The 14,846-nt window shown below is 48.6% G+C and overlaps 1 protein-coding gene across 3 annotated transcripts in view; it reads right to left on the bottom strand.

The window, feature by feature from the left end:
• NUF2 (NUF2 component of NDC80 kinetochore complex) overlaps positions 1 to 14,846 on the bottom strand; it is a 141,489-nt gene that overhangs the window by 38,039 nt on the left and 88,604 nt on the right. Inside the window, exons 16-18 of one of the 3 annotated variants that reach the window (XR_016469098.1) lie at positions 13,494 to 13,714; positions 3,838 to 4,023; positions 2,003 to 2,195 (exon numbers count right to left, since the gene is read on the bottom strand). The gene's annotated coding sequence lies outside the window, so the exon portion shown is untranslated. Of the gene's footprint in view, positions 1 to 2,002; positions 2,196 to 3,837; positions 4,024 to 13,473; positions 13,715 to 14,846 lie in introns of those variants that run through there. The other 2 variants (XR_016469099.1, XR_016469100.1) reach the window with 2 other exon arrangements.

The raw sequence follows: 14,846 nt of genomic DNA, 5'->3' as shown, positions 1-14,846 counted from the left end.
GATGCACTGGAACAGGTTGCTCAAGGAGGCTGTGGATGCCCCATCCCTGCAGGCATTCAAAGCCAGGCTGGATGTGGCTCTGGGCAGCCTGGTCTGCTGGTTGGCAACCCTGCATATAGCAGGGGGTTGAAATTAGATGATCATTGTGGTCATTTTCAGCCCAAGCCATTCTATGATTCTATGACTATATGAATCAGAGCCCTGTGCTGTCTCCTCACTGTGCAGGCTCCTTCCCTTGCTCTTTGGGAGGGGAAACTGAGGCACCGTTCAGCCAACACCAGCACACAAGTGGAGCAGTGCTGGGAGCACATTAGGGCAAGCAGTGAGGGCATCTCCTGGCCACCCAGAGGGCTTCAACCAGCAAACAGCAAGCCTTGCCCTCATCATGAGCCCTCCTTGGTGCTTTTGCTGATTGTAAACTCCTCCTCACTACCACATCTGGGCTTTCATTATTGACCTGAATTTCTCTTTCACATCAAATGGGAGCAGCGGATGCAGATTTAGGCTAGTTCTAGGTTCTCTCATCCCTGTTTCTGCCTGTGTCTGCTCTAGCTCCCAGCCTGGTAGGGCTCTGAGGATTTCAGTTTTCTCACAGGTCAGTAGCAAGCCATCACTTGGTGCCAGGAGGAGAGAGCTGTATTTCCATCACAGCATTGCGCTGTTTCTCATTCCATCTCAAGCCCTGAACTTCTGCTGTACTTCTTCAAACCTCAGGAGATGTATCTGATGACCAAGGAAAGAGTGCATACTAAAAATTCAGCCTCTAAAAGGAGCACAGAAGGACAGAAGAAGGTCAGAACATGGGATGAGAAAGTGCCCCTTCCCACTCAGCACATCCATCTCATCATCACAACCATGCCGGAGCTGTGCTGGGTACTGCTTAAGATAAATAAAGGACTTGAATCTCTGGAGCAAGAATTCACATAAAAAACTGGAAGCTGGAAAGAGCTCCAAGGCAAAGCGTGTCATTCACTTCAAGCCTCCATCTCTTGCTTTCCCTTCCCTACTGCTGTGCAAGATGTCACCCAGCTGACAAACCTCAGGGCCAGGGCAGAGGTGCGAGATGGCAGTGGGTTTCCAGCAAGGGGATGCTCCTCCAGCATGGGGCACGCAGCTGAAGCGCCGTCAGGAGAGACAAAGGCGTCTGGCAAACTTTGAGAAATGCCTCTCATTATTTACAGAATGACACAGGAAAACTTCAGACTGAAACAAGAAAGGCAATTAGTTTCCTGTACGGAAACAAAGAGACATCTGTGCCAAGTATGCTAACATATACACAGGGGGCAGGTATACAGTACATGAGGAATTTCTTCCAGCTGCAAATCCACCCCCAAATTCTCAAGTCAATCTTGAGTATTACGACACTCAGCAATCCTCTTAAAAGTGTCCAGATGCTTTAATAACTTAATTCTCATCTTCTCAACCACCACTTTTCATTTAACTGCTGAAGCACTGGAAAGAGACAGAGGGGTCAGGATTGAAGAGTTGTGCTCAGTTCGAAAGTCAAAGAAGCCCAGTCTGGTTCCATTGGTGCCAAAGCCATTGTGGGTTTTGCAATGTGTAGATGCACTCTGGACATAGAGATTGTGAATGTGAAATGCACAAAGCACTTGCTCCCCTGCCAGCCCTGCTCCCGACACATTGCTCCAGACTTCCCATCTCCGCCAGCCACCTTTTAGACAACATTTTCTTGAGAATGTTTTAAACAAGAGAGGAAATTTTGGTGACACTTTAATACATAAAGTGCTTCTTATTTTCTCGATGCCAACGAGCGGTGCTTTCTAACACACTTTCTGAGTTAACATCAGGTGTTAAACAGACGCATGCATTGTTTGAGCAGGAGCCCACGTTTTATAATAGGCTTTCTATCTAACAGCTTGATATAGCCTCTTCCATTAAGCATTTATTGCTAATGCATTGTAAAGTGTAACATGCTATATATGCTATTAAAGAATGAAGCTGCCATGTACTCACCCCTTAATAACGAGCCACTTACGAATGAGAACCTTGGGTTAAAGAGTTGTGAATTAAGTTTCATCCCGAGGAGATCACCCAACACTCTGCCAGGTTATTGTGGTTGGCCGACATGGGGAGGGCTCAGACCTGAGTCCACTGAGGAAAAGCTCCTCGACTTTGCTTTGGAGAAGACCTTGGTGAATACACTGCCCTTCAGCAAGAGCGCGGCTCAGTACTTCCTGGAGATCATAGAACCACAGAATATCCTGAGTCGGAAGGGATCCACATGGATAACCAAATCCAGCTCCTGGATCCACACAGAACCACTCAAAATTCAAACCCTGAGAGTTGTCCAAGCACTCCACGAGCACTTCTGGAGCTCAGTGCTGTGCCCACTGCCCTGGGCAGCCTGTTCCATGCCCTCTGCCCTCTGGTTTCCTAACACCAACCTTGACCCTCTCCTGATACAGCTCCACGCCATTCCCTACGGTCTACAGCTTGATCACGCACAGCCAAGGCTGGTATTTCAGGCAGGGCTCATCATAAAGCAGGAAGAAGTAGCTGTCACCATGCTGGGTCACACTAAAGCTGAATAAGAAACAGCCCCCAGATTGCAGATTAGGAACCTGAGATCAGAGCCATCAGAGCAAGGTGCCCTCAGACCTTCCAACCACAGCTACAGAGGGGTGGTGGGAGGAGACCCCATGGGATGGGACACACATGGCCCTGGACTCTCTAGGACCCTGGGTCCCATCACCCCAAGGATGGTCTTAACAAATCCAGTGGCTGCATTACCAGCTCAAGTCCTTCCTCTGAGGGACTCCCAGATCACCACTTGCCCTGGTTATTGACTTTTTAATAATTCTATATTGAACCCAATAATTAGAAACCCTTTTAGATGAGATACATCTCCATCTGAGCATTATCATAATTTTTTTCCTTACTATGCAACAAAAAAAGCCATTAACCTCTTTAAAACATGGAGTAACCTCCCTTCCCGTGGCAAGCAGCAAGTTTTCTATACAATCTTTTCCTGGATAAGCGAGCACTGGGCACAAGGAGCAGTGACCCAACACCAAAGGGTCAGGCACAAAGGCAAACGGCTTCAAGGCTGCTCCTTTGGAAACAGAAATCATCTCCATCTCTTCCCTCCTGCTGGTCTCACCCTCCCAAGGATCTATTTATACACATGCTGTCACATGGCAATTCTTGCCTTTGTTTCTTTTCCCTGTTTATGAGATTTAAAAAAAAGAGGCCACAGATCTCCAAAAATCATCCCCTGCAAGACCTGGGATTGGTCAGAACAGGGATGTCTCTGCTGTAAGATAGAAGAGGGAACGTTGCCTCTGACCACTTCCTACACCAGCTCCTCTCCTGACATTCAGTGACGAGGCAACCACTAGCTTTGTCTGATGACAGAGCAAAGTGACAACCCCAGGATAACAGTGACTTTGCTAGGGTGAGACAAATGGCAAGGCATTTTTCAGGGTCTGGGTGTTGGTACTCGGCTCAAAATGCTTACAAACTAAAAGTGCTCTGGGTGCCTAGAACTTCCTAAAAAAGAACATCAGGGTCTTTAAGAGGTGTCTGTAGAGTGGGAAGGTCAGACCCTGCATCTTCTTGCTTTCCCTCCACCTTATTAGTGGTCACCTCAGCTAGAGTCGAAGATGAAAATACGCATGTGGTACTTCAGGAGAGCTCCACACATGAAGACAGTTCTGCTGGGCTTCCCCTTGCCCAGGCAGACCCTCATGCACTCAAGATGTGCCACCTTATGACAGCCTGCATCTCATGAGCAAGGAAAACAAGGGGCAGCCATGTGGTTTCCATACAGCAGCGTGGAAGGCACCACAATACAGGCTGAAGGGACAAAACACGTACCTTGAGGGGCTGATGCAGTTTCTTGTGATGCTGGAAGACCCAAGAGCTTGCTCAGGTGGGGACAGCCACAGGTCATGAGATAGATCCCAGTGGCATCCTCCACCTCTCATGCTGGTGTCCATGGTTTGACAGTGTCAGGAAGCACTTCAGTCACATGTGTTCAGCTGCTTCAGTCAAACAGGGCACCTAAATGCACAGAAACGTTTGGAAGAGATGGAGAGGATGAGCCCTGTCACCACCTGGAGAACCACTCTTTGCAGCCTGCCCACACGTTAAAGAAGTGACCTCACAACCATCTGCGACTGCTCCCTGCCCTGGAAGTCAGGCTGAAAAATGCAGAAGTTTCCCCATCCCGTCCCTTTCTTTAGGTGATACATTTTCAGAACTTCTTCCAAGTTTTTGCAAAGGAGGGGGAAAAGTTCAGCTCGGGCTGAGTACCAATGCCCCTAAGACGCACAGAGGGGAGCTCAGAGAGGCTCAATATTTTTGGATCCCAGACCAATGTTGGCACAGAGGACGCCATGAAACTTCCCAGGACGTGGCTCCCCAAGCCCAGCTGGACCAGATCTTGGCGGGCACACCGCAGCATTGCCTTCCTCCCACCATGACAATAGCCTTTCTTTGCAGTGCCAGTGGTTCCCTTTGTGTTTACAATAACAGAGGGATGCTTTATTGCATTTCGCCCGGCCCGCTGCCATGGCAACCGGCAGTTGCTGCGCGCTGTAAAAATAACCCTCCTTCTTTGATAGATTTCACTTGAGTGAAAATAACCCTTAAAAATAGGTTGAAATTTCCATACTAACTCTTCCAGGAGGTTCAAGGGAGACGAGGATGAATTGCAGGATTGGCTGATGGGCTGCACGGTGCCACCCCAGCATTTTCTGGCCTCAGCACCAACCTCTGATGGAGGAGCCCACGAAGATGCTTTTGGGGCTCCTTCCAGCCAGGCAGCCCCTGGTGTGGCATGGCCAAAGGCACATGGCCAAAGGACCCATCCCCACTGATGGGGTACCAAGGTGCAGTTTCTGCATAGCCACGTTACAGACGGACCAGTGGAAGTGGTGGATTTCCAGAGTATACTTGGTATTTACTGCAATGAGAAGAAGCAGTGCCTTATTGGCTACAGGGGCCCAGCAAACACAGAGCTCAGCTCTATCTTTTAATTCCCATGCAGCAAATCTAGAAGACTTTGGCCTTCTCAAGGTCTCGGTGATCCCAGCCTAGAAGCTGGTGTTCTCCATCTATACACATGCATTTTAACAGTTGGCCATCAACCAAAAGCTTCAGCATAGATTTTGGATGAATAAATCAGAGCACGTGAATTCTCCCCAAGATGAAGCTCCTCTCCTGCCTGGGAGAGCTGTAATGACCATCTCTGCAGAGCCCCCATGCCCACTCTCCTGAGGGCAGCAATGCAGCAAGACTTGTTGGGATGACACATGCTCATGCTGGGAGAGCTTCAAGTCTCCCTCCTTTGGCTCAGGTTATCTCCACTGGTCCTATTTCCACCCTGCGGAGAGCTAGCTGGAGAACCACTCATGCAGGCGTTTCTGCCATGTCTGCTCTTGACTCATCCTCAGCCAGGAACATCTTTTTTTTTTTGGCTCACTCTTTCCCTTTTTGTCCTCCCAGCCACTCAACTGTTCTTTCTCCAAATAAAAGCCGATTCACATTTTAGAGGTGGCCCCTGATTCCTCCCATGAGTTTAGGTGAGTCGAACCATAAGAAGTGGAGTAATGAGATTATGATTAAAAGCACACCTTGATAGTGGGGCATCCATCAAGCTGTCATAGAAATCGTATCTCGGAGGCTGCTCTCATCAATCTGACCTTTCAATTATTACCCAGAGTTCATGACTCTAAGTGTATATAATTCCTACCTCAAATTTGAAATACACGCCTTTGTTTTTTTGGCTTGCCTTGTGCACGGTTGTGCGAGGTCTCCTTCACCAGAGCATCAGTGATGCTTCGCAATGCAAATTAACTTAAAAGAGGTCTTTCACCAAAAAGACTGGAGACGAGATCAAGCCACCACCGGGGCACTTAGCAGAATGCTGTTTGAAATCTTTATTAACGTCTTTTTGGCTTTTCTTCAGCTCTTTTTTTTTTTTTTTTCCCAAAGAAAATGACTGCTGAAGCAAATTCTTGTAGTCTTCACAGCCCACATTTTTCTTTAGTTTGTGTCCCCAACAAGAGGGAAGGCTCTGCCAACCCAACCATCAGTGCACAGTGATATTTTCTACCCAAACACTACCGAAAAAAACTCCTCCCAGCCAACTCCCAGCAAGGAAAAGCCTAACTCATTGGCATGGCTAGGAGGATTCCCTCACATTTTCTTAGGCCCAGAGCACCATTTGCCTCCAACCAACTCCATGTGTCCCACTCCACCATCTGTCCAGTTCTGGGCCTCTCAATCAGAGACAAGGATTTCCTCGATGCCAGCCTGACACCTCGCAGGTTCCCAGTGATTTTCCATAGTGCCCAGAATTATCAAGTCACGAAATCCTGCCTGACTCTTATCTGTGTCCCAGTACACATGGAACACCAGTCTGTGTTCATAGGGTGTTCCCCATGCCTGGGAATGGGACATCCTCTTGCTCCCTGCCTGCTCCGCTAACAGCAGAACAAGAAGGAGCTGGCTCTTGCTAACACAGTGAGCTAGGAAGTTGTTCCTAGACTGTATAAAACAAATGAGGCCATTTGCTTTATACCTTTCATCCAATGCAACTGTGTTTTTATAGGAATAGGCTTTCCCACTATCCAGTGAATCTTCACAAACAAGAAAACACAGCAGATACACTGCAGGAGAAAAGCAATCCCTGGTTGGAATAGAAAAGACAGAAGATTTGGGATCTTTAATAAATACAATCCTAAAGATGTTTTGCTGTTATTGCAGGGTCTTGACAGCTTCTGCTTTCTTTTACACTAAAATGAAATTCTTCTACAAAAATCTCTGCACTTCTCAGATGGCTGAAACTGTGGGGATTTCCGTAACAAAAAACCCCAAAAGCAACTCCAGTCACTTTTGGTGTGTCCCTTTATTCTGCAGCAAAGGTGCTCAGGTGAAGCCAGAAGAGATTTCGTGAGACAAAGACACCCTCAAAAGAAAGAACAGCTTTCAGAAGTGACCCCAGTGTTGATGGGATTTATCTGCCAACACCTGATAATCCACACAGCCCTTCATAGGAAAGCTGAAGGTGGACTGAAGATCAGTTCCTGTGCTAAAGGACAAACCCCTCTCCATTATGACCTTGCCCAGCTGACGTTGCTGCAGACTCATTTCTAAGTCCTGTCATTATCGACAAACAAGGCACCCTCTCTAGGGAGAAAACACTTGGCAATTCTTCAGGCACAATTCTGCTTTAAAGGCTTTCCTTAATCAAAGAGTAAAGTTAAATAGTATTGCATCCCCAGAGCCCAGCTCAGTGCTTGCTGAGGTCATCTTCAAGACAAGAGAAGGATAAGAAATTATCGGTCATGAAGGCATTAGCTGTTTGGTTGGTTGGCTGGTTGGTTGGTTGGTTGGTTGGCTGGTTGGATGGCTGGTTGGTTTTTGATGCAACCTGTTTCACCAGCCCCATGCTCTCCTGCGCAGAGCTCTGAGCACTGTCCTATCAGTTCTGGTTTAAATAGAGAGAGAAGTATTTCCCAAGTATCACTGATCCTAGTTGAGGGACCAGATACTTCCTTGAGCCTTGCAAGCCCCAGCCCCTTTCTGGGCTGGTTCTATCCTGCTCATGGGAATCCAGTGTGGGTTTCCCTGCATCCAAGAAACAGGTTATGTGGCCACACACCACCACTGGCCTTTCTCTTCTGTCTTACAGCCACATAAAACAAGCAGGCTGGAGGCTACTAAGCCTTCCCTGCAGCTACAGGTTGCTTCCTTACAGCCTGGTTTCCCCACTCTCATGACAGAAGAGTCACCGAAGTCCCGATGCATCAGCTGGAGCACCTCTGCCACGAAGAGATGAAAGCTCCAAAAGCTCCCCTTCCACATTCCCACTCCCCTTCTGCCTTATCCCAGACCAAATCTTTGTTCCCGGCAATCAAATCTCATCTCACAAAACCTGTACCTGGCAGAAGGCAGCCACTTTTACGCAGGCCTCTTGGGGAAGAAAGGCTGCAAGGTGTGCTGTTATTAAGAAGAAAGCTCTCCTTCCCAGCAATGAACTGGCTGGGGCTCTCACATCTCACCTCTGTGCAACCAGAATGATGCTTAATGCCACCCCCTAAGGTAGCAACCACAGCTGAGCCACGCTGCAGGCCCACGCAGGAAGGCACTAATCCTGTGCTAATTTATTTTATCAAATTAAAAAGAAGAGCATCCATGGAACACCAGAGACTTCCTGTTCTCAGGGTCCCAGCAGAAAGCTGCATGATCCCTTTGTAAAGAGGGTGGGGGATTGTTGTTTTCCTTCTTTTTTGCCAAGAATATAAAATTAATAAAACAGGATTAAGGGAGATATGGATTTAACTGATTCCTTAATCCCAGAGAATAATTAATGAGAGCAATGCACCACTTGGCTCGACTCTTCCCACATTTGAATAATAAATAGCATCCTCAAACGAAAGGAAGGAAAAGGGAACAAGAAGGTTGAGCTGCAAATTTTTAATGCAAAGACTCTTTACAAGATGTAAGAGTGCAACTCTTTCTTGTCTTGTGTTCAGAAAATATGGGATAGAAAAAAAAGCACAGACCAGTTCTGGACACATACAGATGTGGACACAAGACAAGATGTACAGGAATCTCCACATGTTAAGGAAACAAAATACTGCTAAAAGGCTAGATAAATTGTACACGTTAGGCCACTATGTTAGCATCACCCTGCAAAGAACCCAAGCCTTCTACTATCTGTTTCTGTTCATCTACAACATCTTTCCAGCCAATGGAGGAAGGGTTCCTCCAATTTGGTTACCTATTTTATGGTGGGAAAAAACACCTTCTGGAAGTCAAGGAGTTCTCTTAGATCAAATACCTATTTTCGGTTCAGTTGTGTCCCTACCACACTCATTTTGGAGATGGAACACACCTTCCTGGGGCTTTTGTATCTCCCAGCTCCTGGTCACTCTTCACATGCAGACCAAGCAGAAGTCCTTGTTCTCAGGAGATTTGCATCTCAGTGTGCAGGAAGGTTACTGACTTAGAGAGAAAAACCCAGCCACTCAGACATTGGTCTCATCAATATTTCTTGAATCAAAGGGGAACCAAAGATGTTCTTCAAGGAATCAGAGTCATTTGTCTGTTTTCTAACTGGTCTATAGATACCAATGGCAGACCTACAACAGGAGTTCATCAACTTGGCCCATCCACGACCAAGACATCCCACATTTGGGCACCAAAATGCCCCAGATCCTAGAGGTGCCTTAGCAGCTGGGCAGGTGGGAGGTCAGAGACGAGAGGAGGAACGTGTGGATCAGCACAGCCCCATCCCTGCCTGCAGCCCTTCTTAAGGCAGGGCTCTGCTTTGAGCTCCTTCCTGATGAAATGATTAATGAATGCCACGCAGACCTCTTCCCTTCCTTCCTCTGCTTTCACCTGCCACACAGAGCAATACCAAACGAGGTGATCATGACAAACACAGCTCTAATTCTTTATTAATATTAATCAGAGGCAACCTTTCCATTGACACCAGCACCCGAGCGCATGTTGGCAGGGAGGGGATAACACTGAGGCAGTGACATTTCTTGGGTAGGCGATTTTATTTTATCTTGTGCCTTCCCTTCCCCCATTTAATATGGGCTAGCGATGCCTTGTACAAACAGAGGAAGGAAGAAGCTGATTAAATAGCAGAGTTGGAGCATAATGAAAGCAAAAGCCCACTGCAAACAAGTGCTGATTGTTTTAAACTGAAGGCACCAGGAGGTGGATTTCAGGTGATGCCGTGGTGGCTCCTCTTATAATCCCAGCTAAGGCAGCATTATGGCTTTTGAGCTCAGAGTGAATTTTACCTAGTCCTGACTGGCAGGGAAAGAGGCTTAGGCAGAACAGCCTAAGCCAGTCCCACCTTGGGCTAAGTCCACAGCAGGGCTGAGAAACGCAAACCCACGCAATTCCCCTTAGCCCAAAGGGGACCCCAGACCTCACCCATCGCATGCCTGGGGCAGCACTGGGTCACTGAGCTGCCTCTGCAGTCCGGCTGCAGATCTGCCTTTCTCCATCCCGACACAGCAGCATTGCAGGGCGATTTGTACCGAGAGAAGCCTCCGGCTCTCAGCTGAATGCAACTTCTGTCTGTCTCTTAAAACAAATAGATTTTCATTGAAATCAACATATCTTTCTGAATTGAATAGGTTTTCATGGGGACAATAAATTTCTTCAAAACAATGCATTTTTATTACAACATATTTTTGTTCAAACCAATACTTTTTGACAACCAGATATTAATGACCAGGCCAAAGCCATAAATTTGCCTCAAACTATGTGTTTTCTCATGGAAGGAAATAATTTTTCTCATACAAATACATTTTTATTTGAATCAATCCTCTCTTTTTCCACCCCCCAAAATCAGATGTGTTTCTGGGAGGGAAGCAGGAGAGCCGCGCACCCAGCAATGGCCCTTCATTTCGAGAGCAACCAAGTGCTCATGAGGGCTGTCTCACTCCCAGCCTCCCAAGCTCTCATGCTGCACTCGAAACTTAAATGTAAACTACTTTCTTTTTTTTTTTTTTTTTTTTTTGGAGGCAGGATTTAGTGTGATGGAATTGCAAAAGCCTTTTCTCCTGCTGTTCCCACTGCTGACTCAACAATGTTAGTGAAGCTCTGGCACAGGTTGAATGGAGAGGTGTGGGTGCTCCATCCCTGCAGACAGCCAAGGTCAGGCTGGTGGACTCTGAGCACCTGATGGAGCTGTGGGTGTCCCCGTTCAGTGCAGGGAGTGGAACCAGGTGGCCTTTAAGGGTCCCCTCCAAATCAAACAGCTCTATGATTCTATGATTGAATCACAAGCAAAACTCCCATTGCCCCCAGATCCCATTTCCTGAGCTGACCCTACAACCTGAATACAGCCCTCACTTCAGCATCCACCTACACTCGCTCACTTCTGAGCCTCTATCAAGAAAAATCACTTTTGATAGCAAGGACACCCACACTCAGCCCCTTCAAACCACATTTCCAAGCCTAAGCCTTCATCAGAGCCAAGGGATCCCGGGCTCTCCAAGATCGCAGGCTGACAAGAGTTCGTTTCCCGTGGCCCCTGTTGGCCACTCTTTGTTGAGCTTTCCCAGTCCATGTAAACATGCTAATTGCTTGGGCTCAGCACAGGGCTGGATGCCGCGCTGTTTGTTTTCCATTGAATAGGATTAGGGATTCTGACACCAATGATTAATCGCTGCGCTGCAGACGGCTGACGAGCCCAGGGAAGGCGTCCTCTCCGAGCGAAGAGCACGCACAATCTCTGCCAAGCAGCTGCCGCCAACTTCTATCTAACCCTCTGCATCTTGCCCTTTATCTCCCTGCTTCTCCCAAAATGTCTCGTGTTCACCCAGCAAGCCCCGGGTTCACCTGGGGGACAGGGGTCCAGGGCACACCCAGGGGTGATGAGCAGCAGCTTCCCCATATCCTACACTTTTGAGACTTTTGCAGCACATTTCTTACCTTCAGCTTGGCACCTGGGAGCCTGACACCATGCTTCCAGCTCTCATTGCCCTGCTGTCTCTAGGTTGCAAAAGGGGGCCCAAGGTTGGCAGTTGAGATCAAGTTTGCAGTTTCCAGCTGCAAAAGCTCGATGTGCAGCCCCATGTGCACTAGCAGCCACCCAACCCATGATGGACTACGTTCAGCACAGCACAAACATGACCAACTCATAGGAGCCCTCCATCCATCCCAGCACCTGCCTCAGGTTTCTCATGGTCTGGTTTGAAGCAGTGGGAACTGAAGCTCTCTATCAGCAATTTGGGGCCATTCCATTCCCAAATCTGGATCCAGCAGCCCTTCTGCTTGCCGTGCCAAGCATCCCAGAGGAAGCAGCCTTGCAGGAGGCAAAGCGTGCCCTCCAAAAGTTGCAGCCTCTGAGATTGACTCCTCTCCTGACCTTGCAGAAGGAGCGCTGGAGGCAAATCCACCCCTCTCTGCCGGTGCCGCGCACGACATACTGTCACTCAGACAAGCGACGTTCTTAATGGGTTTGTGGGAAAGGCCTGGCCTGCCTTTCCATCTGTACCTTCTGCTGGCTCCCCTCTCCAGCACTGCCTCCCCATACGACATTCCCTTGAATTATTTAGACTGGTAAATCTTCCTGCATCTCACATCTTTAGTCCATCTGTTAGCCGGGGCTTTGCCTTTATAGGAACTGTCCTTTATGCATGCCGGCATCTGTCAACAGTACACTTGCCTCTTTTATTCATGATCTTCCGTGGGAGATGGTACAAGCTGCAGAAATGCCTCATTTCTGGTATGCATTTCATTTTAATGGAAGATTACATGACTGGGGCCCATTTTATTACTTCTTGCCCTGCACATTCATCCATCACGAGCCCCATTTGCTGAGCCTGCACTGGGACGGCAGCCATCAGCCTGCTCGCCTCGGATTCCTCCCGTGCCGCTTTCTCCCCACTGTGGGATGGGGAGGAAGCGAGGAGGGGAAGGTTGGCAAAGGGAAGGTTGCCAACAGGGCTCAGGGCTTCTCCAGCCACTGGCGACTTGGCCATGGTGGCATCACCTCACCGCAATGCGCATCCTCCGCGCCCATCCTCATCCTCACTCTGCCCCCATCCCACCCACACCAGGGTATTTGGGGCACAGCTGCCCTGCACACCAGATGCAAATGGTGATGTTTTTTTGGAGAGATCCCACACCGGAAATAAACATGCACATCCCTTGGATTTCCCCACCCAATTCCAGTCATCCGCAGTTCCCCGCGCAGCCTTTCCCTGCCCCACACACACACACTGCACACACAGCACTGGGAGCAGCATAAATAAGATCAATGTGAACCAGCAGTGGTAATTAAACTGCCTGTGGTATTTGCAGTCTCTCTCTTGTAAGGAAGGTTGCATGCAATTAGTAAAAACATTTTGGACTGGGAACAGTGCCAGTCTGTGCTGTCCTTTCTTTCAACTCCCACAGAAACTTGAGGACCCCTGATTATCCTCCAGACTGCACAAATAAAACCAGAGTAAAGCCACCCCCCCTTCTGCACTGCCTTTCCCTGAATTCAGGAGACTCAGTGCCAGAAGGCAGAGAGCAGGGCTGGAGGGGCAGAGGAGCAACAGCCTCTTCCAAGATCAGATCTTCTTCAGTCCACACTCCTAGGACATAGAACCATAGAATGGTTGTGCTGGAAGGGACCTCAAGGCCTGTCCAGTCCCACCCCTGCCATGGGCTGGCTGCCCCCACTATCTCCGGCTGCTCAGGACCCATCCATGGGCTGGGGGACCTCCAGGGTTGGGGCACCCACAGCTCTCTGGACTCCAGGTCAGTCCTTGGTGGGCTTCAAAGCACACAAATGTGACCCATCATCATCCCTTTTGGCTGGGACACAATCTCTGGCTGGGGAAGGAAGCTGAGCAGGTCTTGGATGACAAGGATTCCTATGCAAAAGTCATTTTTGTATAAATTATGTTATTAGCATACACTTAAAAAACAACAAAAAAGGAAAATTTACCATAAATAATGTGATAACTACCATGGCTGAAATGCGGGGGAGAGAAAGCGGCTACCTGGAGAAGAGATGCTTGCTCCAAGCAGACTGGGATGTGCTGAAAGAGGCCGAGCAGCTCCTGCAGACAGAGATGAGCCCCAGCCAGGAGCAGTTCCCACACACGGAGCTTCGGAGCCGGAGCAGAACCCCATGAGTGGCAGCCAGGAGGAAGCAGCACCATGCACGTCCCATATGGCAAAGGATATCAGCAAGAGTCTAGCATGTATCTGGGGCAAGGAGCTGCAGCAGAGAGAAGGGGAACAGAGAAAACATGTTCAGGTACATTTCACAAATGATTACCATAGTTTCAATATTCCAAATAACCTTAACTCTGTCCCCATTCCAGTTCCCCTCTATAGGAGACACTCTCTATATTGTAACTAGTCCACCCTGATGGCATAACTCAGCATTTCCTTTCAGGAATCAATGAGAACAAATGAAAATTTAATACATTCTCCAGACAACTCAACTCCCTTCTCTCCCCCATGGTAAATAAATAATGTGCTAGTCAAGTGATGGATGGTGTGCTTGGAGATCGCTGTCCGAGTGCTATTAGGGGCTGGGGAGGTCGGCGGAGTGAAGACGTGGCCGAGTGCAAGATGAAGTGGTGGCCGTGGGTTATTTGAGGCTGGGAGGGAAATGGGGGGCACATGGAGGCCTCCAGGGATGGAAGAAGGAGCACAGAGCAGACAGGGGTGTCTCGTTATGGATTGCTGCGCTGGAGCTATTGGGTTTCTCTGTTGCAGATATGGCTGGATCCGAAGCCCAGTGGCTTTGGGACAGTTGGGTGCAGATGCACTGCAGGTCTAATGGATAAAAAAAGAGAAATGTGTGACAAGGTGAGCCTGGAGTGAAGCATTTGGGAGGTGGGACCTGACGGCAGCCAGACAGGAATGAGCCCCAAGTCTCTCACTTGCCCACCAGCTGGGGGGATTTTTGCATGACCTGTACTCTGAGCAAATACAACTTGTTAAAGGATTAGATTTCACATCTCTCTCTACAAAAGGGAGGGGAGGTCTGCCTCTTTCCTCCAGCCCATAGAACAGGTCCTTGTGCCCTCAGTACACAGCTCCTAGGGTCATGGCGGGGCTCTGAGCCAAAGCTGGAAGACAGCAGCACGAGCTGCTGTAGGAACAGCTCTCACTTAGCCTGCAACTCTCAAAGCACATGGTGGGCAGGACAGAAAGCACTGCCATGGGACATCCACCCAGCCCATATCATCCCATCTTCAACTAGGATGAGCAATGGCATTCACTAAGGAGTTAATTCATGCCTTCAAACCAAGGTTTGGGGATTCCATTAGGAGCATGACGGAGTTCTGCTGGTCCCATTCCTCGCTCCCAGGCACTGAACTAATGCTGTATCTATATCC

This window comes from Phasianus colchicus, chromosome 9 (assembly GCF_987193195.1).
Source record: "Phasianus colchicus chromosome 9, bPhaCol1.hap1.1, whole genome shotgun sequence".
Classification (NCBI taxonomy): Eukaryota; Metazoa; Chordata; class Aves; order Galliformes; family Phasianidae; genus Phasianus; species Phasianus colchicus.
The sequence above is the reverse complement of the archived record's forward strand: the minus strand, read 5'-3'. Positions and strand labels throughout refer to the sequence as shown.